Genomic DNA, 16,868 nt, shown 5'->3' on the forward strand with positions numbered 1-16,868 from the left:
TGATTAAAAAAAAATACGTAAATAAAATAAAGTAAAATAAAATAGCAAATCCCCTTAAAACCCTCTAAAAATGGTTCTGTCACAGGTGTGCATTAATAGAATCTATTACACCTGAGTGCTGGCCAGTGGCTCCTTCCCATGGGCCTTTTCCTCCAGGAAGAGTCGCCAGCTCTGGGATTCCATGCTGGACTGGAGTGAGCAAACCAGTGGCACCCAGCACACGTTACGGAAGATACCAAGTCTAGCCTTAACGTCATGCCCGAGAACACGCTTCGCTGGTGGTGTGATTGCTCTCTAATCTCCACGCAGGTACTGGGGGGTGTGCGATGGGCTGGAGGCCCCAACACAAGCAGGTAAGTGAACCAAAGCATCTCCGTCCTCCAAGCCTTCAGCAGGTCCCCCGCCTGGTGGCCCTCCTATTTTGTGCCAACATCGGCCCCCTATTCTCTTAATATTCTCTCCTGTCTGCTCCAGGCCTTTGTTGTACTAATCATCTATTTTTATCTATTTTTTTTGAGTGGTTTAATTCAAACCTATATTTGTAGTTTCTTTCTCTTTCTTTCTTTTCTTTCTCTTTCTTTTCTTTCTTTCTCTTTCTCTTTCTTTTTCTCTTTCTCTTTCTTTCTCTTTTTCTTTCTTTCTCTTTCTTTTTCTTTCTTTTCTTTCTTTCTCTTTTTCTTTCTTTCTTTCTCTTTCTCTTTTTCTTTCTTTCTTTCTTTCTTTCTTTCTTTCTTTCTTTCTTTCTTTCTTTCCTTCCTTCCTTCCTTCCTTCCTTCCTTCCTTCCTTCCTTCCTTCCTTCCCTTCCTTCCTTCCTTCCTTCCTTCCTTCCTTCCTTCCTTCCTTCCTTCCTTTTCTGTCATTTCTAATATGCTTATTCCCAGACCCCCCTCTTGGTACACATGTATAACCAGTGAAAACAGAAGGCAAAGAAGTACACTCATCATTGAGTCTCTTCCAGCTACAAGAGGGGCCGAAAGTGCAGCCTTAAAGTGTACTCGGAATCAGAGAATGTCAGAATGCCTAGTGAACACCACACTCTACCCAGCGTACCAGCTCACCCTCTTGCTGTGCTCAGAATAGACTCATTCCGCTCTCATTGCCCCTGGAGCCCAGATGTCCCGTCCAGGGTCAGTATCCAGTTCAAAATTCAGGTCTCCTTGGACTTCAGTGAATGAGGTGCAGTCTCACCCACCTGGAAACCAGTGAGCCAGAACGCTGGGCTATCTGGGACCCCCCGCCCCACATGCAGTGGCCGCATCAGGATAGGATCTGTGCACGACCCACTCCTTTGGGAAAGGAAAATGCGGGGCTGCACAGCGTCCCTGGTCCACAGTCTGATGTGGACCGAGGGTGTGCGGACGTTCCGAGAAGCTCACACTCTGCGGGGAGAGCATCTTTCTCGAACGGGCCCTGATTCAGCTCCCTGGAGGCAGTTCCCTGTCTGTGCCGTCCATGGCTGTGGCTCTGCTTTGCTCGTCAATCACTCTCCTAAGTGTCATTTGAATAGGGCACTAGTAGAGGATATCCTTGGGGGAGGGACGGCTTTCTCGGCCTGCTTGCTGCCTAAAGGTCGCTGAGGGGACCAAAGGTCACTTAAAATCTCGAGCAGTCACAGACACTTTTAGGCCAGGCTGGTGGTTTAAAAAAAAAACAAAACCAAAAACCAACTAAACACAGTCCACTTCTTATCTGTTCGAGTCTGGTCAGCTTCTTGGGGCAGTAGCCATCCCTATGGTTTTTTTTCCAGACATCCGTCTTAGATCTGCGTACCTCTTAGTGCCTTTCTTGCCTCCATGTCTCTGTGGGTACTTGAGCTTATCAGGTTCGGGTGGGAAAGACTCACCCCTAGTCTCTCTCCTCAGCCATAGAAACCAGCAGCATTCCAGAAGGTGGTTACCCCACTGGCTGGGTCCAGAGGGAGGTCAATAATAACATGGGACAGAGACGCTGGCTGACCCTTGGTGAAAATATAGTGGGGTGAGAGATGAACTGTTGTGGGTTAAGACACTGTATTTAGGGGCGCCTGGGTGGCTCAGTTGGTTGGGCGACTGCCTTCGGCTCAGGTCATGATCCTGGAGTCCCGGGATCGAGTCCCGCGTCGGGCTCCCTGCTCAGCGGGGAGTCTGCTTCTCCCTCTGACCCTCCCCCTCTCGTGCTCTCTCTCTCTCTCTCATTCTCTCTCTCAAATAAATAAATAAAATCTTAAAAAAAAAAGACACTGTATTTATTTTTTGATTAAGAAATCTTTAAAAATGGTGGTAAAATTCATATAACATCAAATGTATTATCTTAATCATTTTTAAGTGTACAGTTCAAGAGAGTTAAGTACATTCACATTGTTGTGCAACCGGTCTCTGAAACCCTTTTTGTCTTGTAAAAACTAAAAATCTGCACCCATTAAACAAGATATCCCAGCCCCTGCTCTCCCCCAGCCCCTGGAAACCTCCATCATACCTCATGCATCTAGGAACTGGACTATTCTAGGTTCCTCATATAAGCAGAATCATGCAGTATTTGTCTTTTTGTGACTGGCTTATTTTACTTAGTATAATGTCCTCAAGGTTCAATCTGTGTTGTGGCAGGTGACAGAATTTTCTTTCTTCCTTTCTTTTTTTAAGATTATTTATTTGAGAGAGAGGGAGAGAACATGAGTGGGGGGAGGGGCAGAGGGAGAGGGAGAAGCAGGCTTCCTGCCGAGCAGGGAGCCTGACGCGGGCCTCGATCCCAGGACCCCGGGATCGTGACCTGAGCCGAAGGCAGACGCTTAACTGACTGAGCCACCCAGGTGCCCCAGAATTTTCCTTCTTTGTAAGGCTGAATGTGATTCCATTGCAGGTATATACTACATTTGTTTATCCATTCATCCATCGATAGACATGTGGGTCGTTTCTTCCTGTGGCTATGGAGAATAAGGCTGCCAGGCATGTGACTGTACAAATATCTCTTCGAACTCCGCTTTCAGTTCTTTTGAGTATATACCCAGAAGGGGCCACTACAATGTTGATGTTTTTGTTTGTGTAGCGTAACTGATCCTATCCTGTGCAGGACCTGGCACAACTCACTTTAGCTTCATACCCATGGGTAGTCGAAGACGGATTGCACTTGCATTGCTCTTTTTTAAAAGAAGGCTGGGCTAAATATTCTTCCTGAGATCCTCAAATAGACCCTTACCTTGGGGGCAGCTGACTTGGTCCCTAGAGAGGAGGTTTGGAGCCCCGCAAACGTGTACCCTCAGCCAAGTGTTCTTCCTTCCTCCTCTCTACTTCATCCTTCATGCTCTCCTTCCAGCCAAATGATTATTAACATTTATGTTTTTATCTCTAGTGCCTGGCAATATGGTTGACATATAACTACAATCTCTCCCCTACTATCAAGGATTTTCCTGGGCACCAGGGATGTAAATCTTAAATGAGGGTTGTTCTGGGCCCGAGGGACATAAATATCAAGTAGGACACACTCGGTGCTGGATAGCTCCCTTCGCCCGGCCGGATCCACGCTCCACATCTCCACCCTGCTCTCTGCCCAGAAGGCGGATCCTGTGGCCCCCCTCCCTGGCCTCCTGGCGCCCCTGGCGTCAGGTCAGCCAACAGGGAGCACCAAGGGTGGGTCAGGAGCAAGGCTGGAGTCTTGATTCCCCTGGATTGTCCTTTCCTGGCGCCGCATGCTTGTCTCAGGCTGCTCCCGTCCCTCCGGTGAAGGAGGCCCTTTTCAATAGGACTCTCCATTCTGGCTTTGCTGACTCTGGGTACCACAGCATCCTCCGTGCTTTCCACTCTACCGGACTTTATCTTGGGGAATTGTCCCTTAGGAAGTGGGGATTCCCAATCTGGCAGTGGTATCTATTTCCCGCTGAGACCCTGCCGGGCCCATGGCCCTACCCTGCCGGACCCGTGAAGAAGACAGAGAGGAAACAATAATGTAGATACCATGTTGTGACAGTAACTCTAGTCCAAGAAGCCATGGGAGTTACTATGGGTGGGTAAGAGAAAGCATTTAAACTAAACTACCCTGAAGAATCCACTGTACCCAGAGCAAGGTGCCTGATCTGGGTATTTCAGAATTCAGTTGCTCACCGTGTTCATAGTGTGCAAATCTAGAAGAGATTCAGGTAACAAGAGAAATGACAGTATTACCCACGTGCAACTGTTTCTCACAAAGGACGCTCCTGGATACAGGAGTGCTATTTAAACCAGCCTGTAAGCGGTCCATGCGGCCTTGTCCCCAAGCAGATGCAAGCTCCGCAGAGCACCCTGGTGGGGCTTTGACCACCCATGCTCCAAGACCCGAGAAGCTTCTGCTCGTGACTGTGGCCACCTGCTCGCCCTCTCCTTATTGGCCAGTATTCCTGGGCTGCAGGGGCCCTTTCTAGTGTTCTCAATAACGTCAAAGTCATCCCTGCCATGGCCCGTGGATCTCTTTCCTCTGCTTTCTCAACTCTACCCGCGACAATACCTAGCGTCACTGTCAAAGTTGCATTTTTTTAAAAATTTATTTATTTGACAGAGAGAGACACAGCAAGAGAGGGAATACCAGCAGGGGGAGTGGGAGAGGGAGAAGCAGGCTTCCCGCGGAGCAGGGAGCCCGATGCGGGGCTCGATCCCAGGACCCTGGGATCACGACCCGAGCCGAAGGCAGACGCTTACCGACTGAGCCACTCAGGCGCCCTCAAAGTTGCATTTTAACATCCAGCCTGATGCCCTCTTTGTTGCTCTGTGAGGTTCAGTACTGTACTCACAGACACTTGCTCAGGCACAATAGGCCAAAACTAGCTGCTGGAACAGAAAGCGCTCCGGGACAGAGGGGTCCAGTTGGAAGTTGACAGACTGGTGAGTATGTAGGTTAAGATGTGAACGGTTTGGGGGAACATTAGGTTGGGGGACTTAGGCATGCACAAGGGGGACACAGGGCTGCCCGAGAAGAGGCTGGGAGGAGAGCAGTGGCAGCCGAGGGGGGAGTGAGCAGGAAAGACGGGTGGAGTCAGAACAGTTGAGGGCCATTGGCCAACATCAGGAGGTTGGATCTCACATTTTGGGCTGGGGAAAGCCTTCCATGGCTTGTAATCCAGGCAACCGCGACTCACAGTCTTCCCCAAGACATTCTACCCTCAGACGGTGAGAATGTCCACACCGTGGGCTTGACCTTCCTGATAAAAAAAAATTCTCTTTGGGTTTGAATCACCTCTTCTGAAGGGGGTTCAAATCCTCTGGGGGTGGTAACGACACATCAGGACTAGTGTGAATGAAGCAAGGGTGGCTGGATAAGCTTTGCTGAAGACAGTCTTCATCCAGCAGTTTTCCCTTTGCATGCCCCTGCCTTCAGAATCTCCAGAGCATGCACGCTACCTCCCAACCACAGGGCGGATGGTGGTATGGGGTCAGGGTTAGGGGACTAGAAAACGCAGAGTAGCCGTGACCTGTTGGAACATTTTTTTTTTTTAAGTAAGTTTCCCTACCCCCCCCTTTTTTCCCCTTTATATCCTCTAATCTCACCATTCATTCATTCCGAACTTCGCTGCTTCTTTTGACCATTCTTAAGGTACGGAGCAGGGGCGGGGGGATGGTGTGGTAGGAAAGGAGGGCTGTCATTTTTATTCTGCAGGCGGTGAGAGCCATCGGTGGGCTCCAAGTGGGAGAGACGTGATCCGGCTCAGGCTGCCTCGGACTCTGTGCAAACAGTGGTCAAAGTGACGAGTAACCCGGCCCACTTGGGTTCTATTTTAAGATGGAGACAATGGCATTTACTGGAGACTGGAGGTGGGGGTAAGGCAAAGAGAAGAGCGAAAAAGACTCCTAGTTTTTTGACTTGAGCAACTGGTACAGGAAAGTATAAAAGATGCCAGTCTGTTTATTTTTCTAAAGAAACTATGCATGTGTATTTCTTTTTAAAAGTACGTAAAGTGTTTTTCTACATGTGTGTTTTCTATATATGTACGCTACATATGTACAGTTTTACTATATCTAAATATATAGTTCTATGAATATTGAGAGAGAGAGAGATGGAAACAGGTAAAATTGTTAACAGTGATTTTCCCAGGGGAGAGAGAGGGACTTTCCTTCTCTGACCTATTGCTTCTGTTTGATCATGATTTTTCCATGATGATGTATTAATTGTACTCAGGAAACTACCCACAAACTGTGAGCAATGGTAATCTCCGGGTAGTGAGAATGAACATTTTTTTCTTCTTTATATGGTCTAGTTGTAGTAGGTCACCCTATTGCTGTGCAGTCATGTCACTACAAACTCAGGGGCTCAAAGCAACACGTATTCATTATGCCACAGTTTCCGTAGGTCAGGAGTCCAGGTCCAGCTTAGCCGCATCTGCTGCAAAGCTGTAATCAACATGATCACTGGGGCTGTGGTCTCATCTGCGGCCAGAGTGGGAAAGAATATACTTCCCTGCTCACATCGCTGTTAGGAGCTTTCCGTTTCTTGCGGGTTGTCCGATGGAGGGCCTCATTTTCTTGGAAGTTGTTGGCCAGAGGGCACCCTCGGCTCCTTGCCATGTGTGTCTTGCCAACAATGACCACTTACTTCCTCACAGCCTACAAGGAAGAGTCTCCTTGCAAGACAGGTATTACAACCTTGCGTGACGTGATCATAGACATGACATTCTATCGCCTTTGCCATCCCGTGTGGGCAGAAGCAAGTCACAGGTCCCACCCCTGCTCGAGGGGAGGGGCATCGCAAAGGCGTGACCATCAGGAGATGGTCTGTCTGCCACACTTGTTTCCTAATAATAATTTACAGTACACCTGTAGCTTCTGTCTTAATGCGCTATTTTTAAAATACTGTATTCATTTTCAACAACTGAAAAACAGTAGAGAAGAAGATTATTTATAAACAACCTAAAAGGTATTGATTTCTTAGTAAAAAGAATTTCTTAAATTAGGCTCTGCTCTGATTATGTTTCCTAAAGCTGAAATCTGTTTAGTGAAGCTAATATAAAGAATAAGACCAATGTTTTTTGTTTTGGGAGTTTGTGTGTGTGTGTATATGTGTTTCCAAAAAGACCCCTGAACCTTTATTTCAAATAGGTAGGAGGTCATCGAGGATTAAAGGTAATGGAAAAACATACTAACTACCCATGGACCACATCTGGAAGATGATGCCTCCTGTCTAGCTCATTGGAACTTCCTGCGGGTTGCTCTTCTCAAAATACTCGACAGATGGGGTGCCTAGGTGGCTCAGTCGTTAAGCGTCTGCCTTCGGCTCAGGTCGTAATCCCAGGATCCTGGGATCAAGCCCCACGTGGGGCTCCTTGCTCAGCGGGGAGCCTGCTTCTCCCTCTGCCTGCCGCTCCCTTTTCTTGTGTTCCCTCTCTCTCTTAAATAAAGAAATAAAATCTTAAAAAAAAAAAAAATCCGACAGTTTCTTCTGGAGGCTGCCCTTTACCTGGAGCTGTCGTGTTGTACTGGAAGAAAATCTCAGCAGAACGTGGAGAACTCAGGTTCCGGTTTAGAGCCCATTACTTTTGTAACATCAAACACAAAATCTAATTTCTCTGGGTTTCCATTTTTGTATATTTGAAGGGGAATAAAAGTGATCCTTGCATCCGTTGATTCTTTAGTAGCAGATGGATGAGATAAATCAATCCATACCCATCTGGCTTTCTAGAAGTTCATGATTTAGGGTCTAGCAGCAACTTCAGCGTAGGCTTTCTTACCTATCACAGCTGTTCCCCTGTAAGACCTAACTCAGTATCGGAAGGGCTCTTCCCACCCGCATCCTGTTGTCTCCGCTGCCTGGTTCAGACTCTCTTGTGGTGCAGTGAACACCCCCCAGAATGCCAATCCAGTTCACGAGGACCAACCCCTTCCTGGTCTCCCTTAACGATCACAGCGGACCCCTGGCCACATGTCTGGACCGGGGATGGGCCCAAACCCAGCTAGGCCGCTCGGTTTCTTAGCCTTAGGGATTTGGAAGCGGGACTCCAAGTGCCACTGTCGGAAAGAGCCTCACCCTCAGTCGCCAGCATTCCTGCCTGCCCCTCGTCTCCCTGGGTCCCTCAGAAGAGGGGACGTCAGCTGGACTGACGGACCGACCTTCCTCCCAGGTTCCTTCCGTCTGCTGTCCTACTCACGCTCTCATTTGTTCAGGAAGCATTCATTGTTGGATGGCTGGCGGGCACTTGACACTATTCATTTAATCTTCACAGCAACGTCAACCCATGCGGCTTTCTAGAACTTCTGTGGCCACGACTCTGAAGGCGGGCATTATCACCTGCAGGCTACAGGTGTAGAAATGAAGTCTCCAAAGGGAAGCTAACTTGCTCACAGGCTCAGGTGTAAAGGGGGAACAAAGGAGTCTAAGTTAGGTCTGATGCCAGAGTTCCTGGTACTTTTTCTCTCATCCCACAGGAGTGGGCTCGGTCTGCGTTTGGCCTCCCGGGGACGGTGAAGAGGGAGAACACCCTTGTCGGACCCGACTGAGGACAGTGCAGTACCCAGATGTAGACACCAGGTGGCAGAGAACCGCAGGGCGCACGGCTCCCCTAGCCCGCGCTGGGTACGGTTCCGGCTTCTAGATTCCTGCCTTCTTGACGTTGAGAGAAGGATGTGTACAACTATTCAATACATACCCAAACTATAAATGTGTCATAATTTGCTACAATAAATAGAGGGAGAATTGTAGAAGGAAAAACAAATATAGAGAGAAAAAAAAAAGTAGTGACAGGTATCAGCACTGTAATTGGCAAAGGTTCACTTAAATTTTTCTTTTTAGTATGGTTGTTTAGATGACAGTGCAATAATTTATTAAGTGGTATTTAAATTCCCACTTTTTTTTTTTTTAAGAAAGAGCGAGCGCTTGTGTGTGCAAGCAGGTGGCAAGGGGGTGGGAGCAGAGGGAGAAGGAGAGAGAGAATCTTAAGTAGGCTCCACGCGGTGGTCGATCTCACGACCCTGAGATCATGACCTGAGCCAAAATCAAGAGTCTGATGCTTACCTGAGTGAGCCACCCCAGGCCCCCTTAATTCCCACATAATTTTTGAAAAAAATAATGGACCTCTTTAAATTCTCTTTTCCTTATTTTTACTAGAGGGAAGAGTATCTTTCCTCTAATTATGGAATGGAAAGAGTATATAATTTCGTTTTATGGGAAAGAAGTCTACTAAGGTGGTGTTTCATTTTAGTCTTACAGTGTTTCAGAACGTGAGTACTGAGACTTGAAATCAGGTGTTTCTACGACTGCAGGCAAAAAAAGTCCAGTGCTCCCTATTGCCCACAGAGTAAGTGAGATCAAGGCAAGGGCCAGACCTAGTTTAGTTGGTCCAGGAAGCCCTCTCTGGGGCCTCACCTTACTTGATATGAAGTACGGTACGTCCAGTGGCCTGCAAGAGGAAAGACTTTTGCTTTTTTCCGAAGTAGGGTAGAACATGCTTCCAAAGATGAAGACTCGCCCACGTTAGCCACAAGGAGGTGTGAGGCGTTCTCCTCTGTGTACCATCGTTACTGGTCACGGAAGCTTCACGAGTGACAAGAAACTCTCAGAAGAGCAGGTGCCAAGTGTCTCGTCTGAGAGCACTGAGGGACTGCAGCGGTCAGCCAGAGAACAGAAGCAAGGACGCAGTGACAGTGAACTCCCTTCGTGCCCTGGAACAGAACCAGTAAGGGAGGCCTGTTTCCCTTATTAAACTGGATTAGTGTCTATATTGATCGCCTTCCCTCCAGATGAATAGCCATAATAGGAGTGCATTGTTCTGGTCTCTTCTGACTGTCCACTGATAGATCCACTGGTATGCATAAGGCCACCCCTTATAATCCTGGTTGGGGCCATGCTTCTCTGCATTTGCTTGGCAAAGAGACCAGTGTTTCAGGGCGCCTGGGTGGCTCAGTTGGTTAAGCGACTGCCTTCGGCTCAGGTCATGGTCCCGGAGTCCCGGGATCGAGTCCCGCATCGGGCTCCCTGCTCGGCAGGGAGTCTGCTTCTCCCTCTGACCCTCTCCCCTCTCATGCTGTTTCTCTCTCTCAAATAAATAAAATCTTAAAAAAAAAAAAAAAAAAAAAAAAAAAGAAGAGACCAGTGTTTCAGGCCCAGAAATGAAAGAACCCAAGGAGCAAGAAGGGGACAGACACAGAAGCTGCTAAGGAGGTGGAACACAGGGAGCTTGGTGACAACCCAGCTCATGGGACTCGATGAGGGGATGCCCGGAAGTGCTCCATACAGCATCAGGCCACAGGAGGGAATGGGCCGGCATGGGCTGCTAGCATACAGGGGAATGGTGAGCGAGCCTAGACCACGGCAGCGCGGCCCGGGGTAGGCTGGAATCCGTCTGTCGCGCACTGAGAGGCACACAGGAGTGCGTGAGGACCCCTTCCTCCGCACGCCCCACATGCAGGCTTCAGGCTCCTCTGAGAAGTCTTCTTGCTGCCCAGTGGGCTTTTCTTTTCGTCACCCAAAGAGCAGCCTGCCGGGGTCCAGCGCCATAGGGGACGATCCAGTTCGAACAGGGACATCTGCGGTTTAAACGATTAGCCACCAGCCCAGCTGTTGTCCGCGCTCATGGGGTGACTGGGAAGACACTGTCTCCGTGCGAGCACCTGGTGCCCTGGGGAGGAATGCCGGTCACTGGAACTTGGAATGAAAAGCAGCCCAACCTCAAGGAAAAACGCCCTCACCCCCAGCGAAAGAGTTGGCCCTCCTGGAGCGCTTAGACACGTCTACGAAATGCCTTGATGAGCATGACCTCGTGTGGTTGCTCGTCACTTGCTTTTCTGGGTGTAAGAGGCTTGGAGTAGAGCAGCTATGGAGTCTCTTTGGCGTTCCTTCCAGAAGTTTCTCCCTTCCTGGTCAAGTCACATGATCTGAATGTAACTGGTGGGGTGCTTGCGTGGTCCTCTGGGGTCTTCACGGCCCCAGCAGGGTGCTGTGTAGCCTGCATGGATTTCCACCTTCCATGGGTTCTTTCTTGCCCTAGCTCTGAACAGGGTCCTGAGAACTCAAGGGGACCGACCCCTCTGGGAAGACTTCTGGGTAAGAAGGGGGGTATCGCCAGTGTTATTTACGGAGTGCCAGAGAATAGTTCTGGAACCGCAGGGCTCCATCTGTGACTGCATCATCCGGATTTCTGTGGCTTCTTACTGCTCACGTAGGAGCCGTGGGCCACCACCGGTGGGTGGGTGAGGTTGAAGAGAAAAAATTCATCATGGCTAGACACATAAAACAGCAGTGTGCGTGTGTGCCCTCTCTTGCTGTCTTAGCAGTCTGCGCCTCAGAGGAAAGGGTAGAAGCCAGCAAACTGGTTGCTTTCCAAGGGCACCTTGAAGGAGTCTTATCAAAGCGACAGCCCGATGTTCTGTGGCAGGTAAATAAGCTCTGTTCTTGTTGACCGATCAGCCAAAGTCCTTAGACTTACTGGCTGAAACCACCCACGACCTGGAGAACTCAGCCAGCCACACGGCAAGGACACAGAGCCCCCCGGGGCTCAGCCCTTCTAATAATACATTTTCTCGGCAGGGCCCGTAAATAAGCATCCTTGCTTGTTTTGCTGGAGACAGCGGGCCTGCCTCCTGTATGCTCCCTCCTTAGGGTGGGAGTGATATCCTCAGCACTTGCTTTCCCAAGTAGAACAGACTTGGAGAAAGCAGCTGTGCTTTAGCTTTTTGTTCTAGAAAGTTCTGTCCTCCTAGTTGACAGGCCACATGACCTAAATAGAACTGGGGCAGGGTGGTTGGGTGCTTGTGTGACTCTTCTGGGGTCTGCAGACTCCTGGCCCAGCCCTAACTGCAGTGGCTGTGCTAGGCGGGAGCGTGACACTCAGAGGCACACGGAAAACCGAGTAATTGTATTTGCAGTAGCAAGGGTATTCCCGGAATCACACTTCTGTGTCTTTAACTGAGCAGAGTCTAGGATATTTTAGGGGACCAATTTTGGGCCTGAAGGATTTACGTTCGCCCTGTAGCTCCTGAATCATCTGGCTAGGGGGGCAGACTGTCCCATGAGACCCAGGCAGAGTTTGAGGCCATAGACATTTGCTGAAAAAAGGCAGGTGTAACTCAGCTTGCAATCTTTTCCCTGGAATAAATTTGTCTTCCCGAGTTAATCTCAGAGAAAGGGCAGCTTGGTTGATTTTGTCTCCAGAATTTGAGTCTCTAACACTGAAATATAGTCCCACTGGATGTATTGCTTTGGTGAAGAATTCTTTTCTCCCTACAAGAGGGGCAGTGTATTGGAGTAAGCGCAGGGATTCTGGAACTGGGTTCTTGGCCCAGCTCTGTCACTTAACAGCTGTGTGATGTTGGGCAAGTTACCTAACCTCCCTGCTTCTGTTTCCTTCTCTGCCAAAAGGGGAAAGTAACGGTGGGCATTTACCTTACAGGTTTATGGTGAGGAGAAAATGAATTAACACGCATGAAGCACTGAGAACAGTGCCTGGTACATAGTTAGGTGCTATATAAAGGATTGTTATCTTTCACTATTTGAAACCAGAGCAGAATGTGAAATAAAGGGGTGTTGGGCTGCTGGCCTGGAGTAGTAGCAATCTTGGCCTAGGATGCAAGAGACACGCACTCTCTAATCAGGCTTCCCATTAAGTAGTTGGGTAACTCTGAGCCACTCAGAGCTTCAGTTCCTTCATTTTATGATTTTTTAAAAAAGACTGATTGGTTGATTGATTTAGAGAGTGTGAGCAGGAGGAGGGGCAGAGGGAGAGAGAGAATCCCAAGCAGACCCTGGGCCGAGTGCAAAGCCTGACACGGGGCTCGATCTCACGACCCTGAGATCATGACCTGAGCCGAAACCAAGAGTTGGATGCCTAACCGACTGAGCCACCCAGGTGCCCCAGTTCCTTCATTGTGGGGTGGTGGTAACAACCCAAGTAACCATCCAAGGATAATGGATAAACAAAACATGGCATATACATACAATGTGCTATTATCCTGCCAAGAAAAGGGATGGAGGCCTGACACTCACTACAACATGGTTGAATCTTGAAGATGTTATGCCAAGTGAAATACACTTATTTCAGGCAAATTCGCACAAACAGAAAGTGGAACGGAGCACACCAGAGGCGAGCGGGAGTGGGAAGTGGGTCGTTACTGCTCGATGGTAAGCTTCTGCTTTGGGTGATGAGTTTCGGAGACGGATGGTTCGGGTGGTTATTCATCAGTGCAAATGTACTGAATGCCACGGAATCATACACTTATTAAAATTAAAATGGCAAACTGCATGTTATGCGTATTTTACCACAACGAAAAAAAAAATCACACGTAAGAAGTCAAAATAAGAAAGGGAGAGGCAAGCTTTGAAAGAGAAAGGGACTTGCTATAAACTTTGAACTTTTATAGTCCATGAAGCCATAAATGTGGGTTACCAGGGGGAAAATGAGATGGTGACATTTGCCCGAAAGCCCTTTCCAGCGCCAGCCTGCTAGGAGGCAAACTCCCTTTCTTTCGGGCACTGTCCTGCTCTTTGCTTCCTTCAGGACACAAGTCTGGATGAATCTTCCCAGGAGCTCTCCTACCTCCCCTGGGCTCCACCTGCCATCCTATCCCAGGGGCCCGCTGCACCCTAACGTGCTTTTCTTTACTTGGGTGTGGCTGCTTGTCAACGCAATGGTTATCCCCTCGATGGGGAGGGGCTGATCCTCTCCACTTTGTGCAGCCCTACCCCCACCCTTAGTCCTTGACTCAGAAGGAGTCACAATAGATGCTCGAGAAGATTCCTCCCTGCATCCCTTATGAGGAACTACAACTACCGCTGGGCCTGGCTGCATCGTGTCCTGCACCTAGACTTCTGCTCTGCCCACTGTCACCAAGACATCTTACCTTGTGACACAGCACGTGCGTGCGTGGGCATGTGAATGCAGTTTCATTAACTATTGCTAACCATTACTATACGTGGTACAATCTGAAATTCCGGATTTATTGGATTATTAAAAAATGCTTGTAGTAACACTGATTTTGCGCTCATGATTTTTTGTTTGGAAAACATGGTCAGTAGGAGACTGGCTCATGCAGGCGTGTGTCCACCACTGGCCGCTGGGGAGGGGCGGGGCTGATAGGTCAGGCTGCGCAGGGAACAGAGTGAGTGACCGGGTTGGTGGCTTGGAGGAAAGCTACAGTCTTAGCACCGGTGGGACCTCAGGATGCCCATGCAGGCTCTCACGTCCCTTAACGCTGGTGGAGCCCATTCCGACTTCAGTTGCTTTAGCTGAACGAGCTTTTCCTAGTTCACCCTTTCCTGGGGGGCGGAGGGGTGTCATTTAAATGCGTTGTGTGCGGGCACCTGGGTGGCTCAGTCGTTGGGCGTCTGCCTTCGGCTCGGGTCGTGATCCCAGGGTCCTGGGATCGAGCCCCGCATCGGGCTCCCTGCTCGGCGGGAAGCCTGCCTCTCCCTCCCCCACTCCCCCTGCTTCTGTTCCCTCTCTCGCTGTGCCTCTCTCTGTCAAATAAATAAATAAAATCTTTAAAAAAATAAAAAAAATAAATGCGTTGTGTGCTGGGGGTTGGATTTTTGGCTCAGTGTTCCGACCCCTTCCTCCTGGAGCAGGACAGAACTCCTCTTCTCCCTGTTCACATGACTGCCCTTTAGATGTGTGACCGCCCACCCTGTGGCAAGCGGTGAACAGCCTGTGGACTCCGGACTTGGGACCCAGCACCTTCTTCCCGACAAATGCTTCTGCTCGCCATCTGGGTTGTGGGGAAAGTGGCGTCCCTGGAAGGGAATGTGGGTGGCAGGGCCCGGCCCTGGTGATCCTGGGACCCATGGCATCTGAAGACAACTGTAAGAAGGCATCCATCCCCCTCAGCATGCGGCTGCGGGCTCTTCCAGCCTTCGTCTGTGAGGCTGGGGTCTGAGAGTTACACAGGTCTCCTTGTCTTCCTGTGAGCTCCGCCCACAATCCTACAAAGGTGTTTCTCGTGCTTGACCAAAGGGACGATGCCGTCGGCTGGACCTTTACGGTGGAACCCGGGAACACATGCCTCTGTATTTTGAGGCTATTCGGCAGACGGCTTCTCACAGAGCAGCCAGACGGTTATGCTGTCCCTAGGCAGTGAAGAGTTCCCTTCTTTCTTCTTCTTTTTAAAAGATTTATTTATTTATCTGAGAGAGAAAGTACACAAGCAGGGGGAGAGGCAGAGGGCGAGGGAGAATCCCAAGCAGACCCCCTGCTGCACAAGGAGCCCAACATGGGGCTCCATCTCACGACCCTGAGATCATAACCTGAACCGAAATCAAGAGTTGTCGGATGCTTCACAGACTGGGCCCCCCAGGAGTTCCCTTCACTCCATTAGCAAGTGGGAAAGCTCTTGTCTCTGCCGGCTGCCCGCCCCCAACCTCAGCACACACAGCCCCTCAGCCGGCACAACCAAGATCCCAGCTCCGTGGGGGACGTTAGGCTGGGACCAGCTCCCGAAGGGCAGGTAACTGCCCCGACACCGTGCCCGACTCACTTGGTAAGACTGCCTCAGAACAAGTCCATGGACAAGACTTCAGACAAGATTACGGAGCCCTGCCTGTTGGCCACGGGAGGTAGCCAGGGCCTGTGGTGATAATCCTGCTTCTAGCTGGGAGCCGAAGGGGCTCTAACGTGACTCATGCCAGTCCCCTCTTGGACTCTGTCAGCAGGAAGCCAAAGGCTGTGGACATGGTTCCTGGTGTGGGTGCCTGGGTGAGGACAGCCTGGAGCAATGAAGGGTCTTCCTCTGTCATGTCTCACCCTGGCTGATGCCCCTCAAACACAGCATTTGAAACCAGCTCCCAAGACTCTTAGGACAAGTCCTCCCTTCCAGCTGCTTCCGGGTGGCCACCCCACTTCCTGCCCACTGCTGCACGTTGTCACAGTCCCTGGCCGCTCTGTGGCAGGGGAGTCTAGTCAGGGGCTCCCCCATGGTGATGCTCATTGCAGTGATGATGGTTTGGCTGAAAATTTCCTTGAGGTGTCCACTGTGGAAGAGCTCTGCAAGCATCAGTTAGCCTCAAGGACGGACCAGATTTACTGTCTCCACCCTTTCCCACAGGTATTTAAGGAGGGTAATAGAAGTAGGTCTATTGAGCAACACCCAAAACCCTGGCCAGAACCACTAAGGGGAATGATCTCACTGTGAAGTATTTATTGCATTTTCTGGCTCCACATCCTTTACTCTGTTTGAAGCCGAACATCCTGACTTGTTCTTCTCACTGAAGAGGCCCGACCTGTTTCCCGATCTCCTTGAATCTGGGCTGGTCTTGGACTTGCCAGGGCCAAGGGCATGTCGTGTGGAATAATGGGGTGCCAGCACTGAAGCGAAGCCTGAACGAGCCTGGTGCACTTGCTCTTCCTGCATCTTTGTCACGGCCTTGAGAACATTCTTGGGCTGTGCAGCTGGAAGGTACGAGTCACAGAGCTGAAACCGTGAGCTACGGGAACGGAGCCAGCTTCCCTCAGCTGACGGCCCAGCGTGAGATGGGCCACGGTCAGCAGCAGAGCCAGAGGTTAGTGGGCCCCCCAAACCCGGGAGGAATAAATGCTCACGGCTGGATACCGCAGAGGCTTTGCGGGCTGTGTGTTACAGAGCATCACTGTGGGCAAGGTCACTGACGTGCCCACTTATAAATCAGAGAATGACGCACCCTTGGAAGAATTATCAGCAGCAACTTTCGCCTTCAAAGAAAAATGGGTTCCTGCAGACTGATCTTCGCTTGCGCTACCTCGAGCTGAAGATCCTTCCCCGGCCTTCAGTTCTACAGATGTGTTCAATATCTTGGTAGAAACCACAGAATGAGCACAGCAAGAAGTGAAAAGTCATTCTTGATTAGGCATCAAATCGATGGAGGGGGTCGAAGCAGAGCCCGGAAAAGAGAGGCCTCCCCATATTTCCACGGATTGCCGAGAGCAGGGGGCTTCTCTACCCAGACAGGGCGGCTCTTTGCAGCAGTCGCTGTTCTT

The sequence above is a fragment of the Leptonychotes weddellii genome, chromosome 14 (assembly GCF_054177405.1).
Source record: "Leptonychotes weddellii isolate Sample4059 chromosome 14, ASM5417740v2, whole genome shotgun sequence".
Classification (NCBI taxonomy): Eukaryota; Metazoa; Chordata; class Mammalia; order Carnivora; family Phocidae; genus Leptonychotes; species Leptonychotes weddellii.